Source organism: Hevea brasiliensis, chromosome 4 (genome assembly GCF_030052815.1).
Source record: "Hevea brasiliensis isolate MT/VB/25A 57/8 chromosome 4, ASM3005281v1, whole genome shotgun sequence".
Taxonomy (NCBI): Eukaryota; Viridiplantae; Streptophyta; class Magnoliopsida; order Malpighiales; family Euphorbiaceae; genus Hevea; species Hevea brasiliensis.
The window spans coordinates 35,352,906-35,355,885 of record NC_079496.1 but is presented as its reverse complement, the minus strand read 5'-3'; the positions used below and the strand labels follow the sequence as shown (position 1 = coordinate 35,355,885).

At 36.3% G+C, this 2,980-nt stretch overlaps 1 pseudogene; it reads right to left on the bottom strand.

Moving 5' to 3' along the window:
• Positions 1–278: 278 nt before the first annotated feature.
• Positions 279–351, bottom strand: LOC131179640 (U6 spliceosomal RNA; annotated as a pseudogene).
• Between the last annotated feature and the right edge of the window lie 2,629 nt (positions 352–2,980).

Genomic DNA, 2,980 nt, shown 5'->3' with positions numbered 1-2,980 from the left:
GAATGATTGGAAATGTATTGGAAGTGTTTTTCACAGGTTCCGAAGAACTATTTTATCCATTTTTAGCCAATACTCCGCCGGATTTTTTATAAAATTTTTGAAACCCCAAATGAATTTATAATTTCAATAAATGACTTAAATGAGTTAAATTTCACAAATTGCACTTCATATCTATGAAGAAATAAATTAAGGAATGATAAAAAAGAATGGGATAAGAATATGGTGTTCCGGTACACTGTGTTGCATATCTTGCTCGACTACACTGTAGACGGGTAAGGGGTGTCACATTTAGTTTCTTGATTTGTGTGTGTCATCCTTGTGCAAGGGCCATGCTAATCTTCTCTGTATCAGAGCTACTCGCGTGTCCTCTTGGGCGATGGTGGGGCAAACCTCAGCGAGGACGCTGAGTCCTGAAAGGGGGGGAGAAAGGTCCCTTAGGCAAATCTTACATTGGTAAAGCATGGAGATGGTCTTGGATTCAAAAAGTAATGATATATAAAATGAGGGAATTAATCACTAGAAGCGCCTTTTGGTGGAATGGCTTGGAGAGTTAAAAGAACTCCAGGGTTAAGCGTGCTCGCTTGAGAGAAATCCTAGGATGGGTGACCTCCTGGGAAGTTCTCCATTCTACCTATAGGACAAAATCGTGAGGCTTATGGCCAAAGCGGACAATTCCTCTAGTGGTTGGAGCCTGATCGTTACAAGCAGCATTCATGGACCTTATGAACCGTATCTTCTATCCATATTTAGATCGGTTTGTAGTGGTCTTTATCGATGATATTCTGGTATATTCTAAGACCAGGGAAGAACATGATGAACATTTGAGGATTGTTTTGAAAACCCTGTGAGAAAAAAAGCTGTATGCTAAGCTATCCAAGTGTGACTTCTGGATGAGTGAGATCTCCTTCCTTGGACACATAGTATCAGCTGAGGGGATTAGAGTGGATCCTAAGACGATAGAAGCAGTGATGGAATGGAAGCCTCTCAGAAATACAACTGAGGTCAGAAGTTTCTTAGGGCTAGCTGGGTATTACAGAAGATTTGCGAAGGGGTTCTCTCTCATAGCTGCTCTAATAACCAAGTTGTTACACAAGAATGTGAAATTTGGCTGGAACGACAAGTGCCAAGCCAGTTTTGAGAGGCTGAAGGCTATGTTGATAGAGGCACCTGTGTTAACACAGCTAGTGACGGGAAAGGATTTTGTGGTCTATAGTGATGCCTCGCATAATGGGTTAGGGTGTGTATTGATGCAAGAAGGGAAAGTGGTCGCCTATGCTTCCAGGCAGTTAAGGCCACATGAACAGAATTATCCTACTCATGATCTGGAGCTATTAGTAATTATCTTCGCACTGAAGATATGGAGGCATTATTTGTATGGTAAAAAGTGCTACATCTATATAGATCACAAAAGTCTAAAATATTTGCCAACCCAAAAGGAGCTCAACCTTAGATAGAGGCGATGGATTGAGTGTAACACCCCTATTTGCATAGCCTGGTATATTTCGCTATTCCGGTGACCGGTGTCGGTCCGGACAAATAAGAGAAGTAGAACCATGTCTAGACAACTAGATAAGCCCTGAACACAAATAATTAGTAATTGTCAATTAGTTAAGTATAAATAAGAAAAACAAAACATAAGAGGTTAAATGAGCCGAAAGTCACAGCGATGGGTGACCTTCTCGAGAAATGACTGCGAGGTCAGTCTAAACTCAAATTTCGAACCGTAAAATGTGACACCGCGGTCCTTAGGACTATTGCGAACACAGTGGAAAAGAGAAAATCACGAAAAAGAATTGTTAAGTATGTCAAATAATTAGGTCAGGGATCCAAAAGAAATATTGAATTATTTGCAAACCGGATCGAACCGGTGAGGGGAAATTTGGTCAATTTACCCCTAGAGCTGACTCCTGACCTAACTGTCCAATAAAATCAGAGAAAAGAAAATTTCAGAATCGAGAATTAAATTAAAGAACTATGGAAAAAGAAAGGAAAAAAAAAACGAAAAGAAAAAAAAAGAAAATAGGAATAATGACAACATACAAGTGACATCATGCATGAGATCAAAATTAATTTTAATTTAATTAACTAAATTGACTAAGTCAAAATTTGTATAAAAACAATTAAAAGAAAAATAAATGAAAAAAAAAGGAAAAAGAAAAAGTTGAAAAAAGTTTATTACATCATGCATGATGCAATAAATCTAATAATTTTATAATTTGAAAATTTGAGGATAATCATTTAAAGAGACAATAAGATAAATCAAAAAGCCATTTTTTTTATTTCTTTCTTCTTCTTGCCGTGAACCTTTCTTTCTCTCACCTCTCTCATTTCTTTCATCTTTCTCCATTGAAGCTCATTAAAGCTTCTTAAACCCCAAAATTTAGCCATAAAATTTATAGATTTCTTAGCTAAAACTTGTAATTGAGTCTTGTTAAAAAGATTGAAAAGAGAATATTTGAAGAAAATTTGAAGAATCAAGAAGTTAGAAGGCTCTATTTGAGGTAAGCTCTCTTTCTTAACTTTAATTGAATTATAAGTATAGAATTAAGATTAAAGTAGTTAGAATTACATGAAAACATGAAAAATCATTTCTATCTAGAACCCTATAAAATTCAGCCAGCATGAGGAAGTTTAGGGTTTAATAGTTTTGAATGGAATTAACCATGTAATTAAACTTAGATGATGAAGAGTGTGTTGCTTGTATGTTAGAATGACATTAATTGCATGAAAAATTGTAAGATGGATGAATTAGGGTTTGGAGCTTGTGAAAATTGGGAGACAAAATTTTGAGAATTGGCCAAATGATGTAGTTAACCTGATTTGAGTTGAGAAATGGTCAATTGTGACCATTTTGTGGTGTGTGTTAATTGTTGGAAACAAGTTTAAATTCGGATTGGTTAAGGTTAATCTACAGGTAGCTTGACAAGGTCCCTTTCAAGGACCAAAACTGAAAATTTACCAACCCAATTGGTGTGAAGCA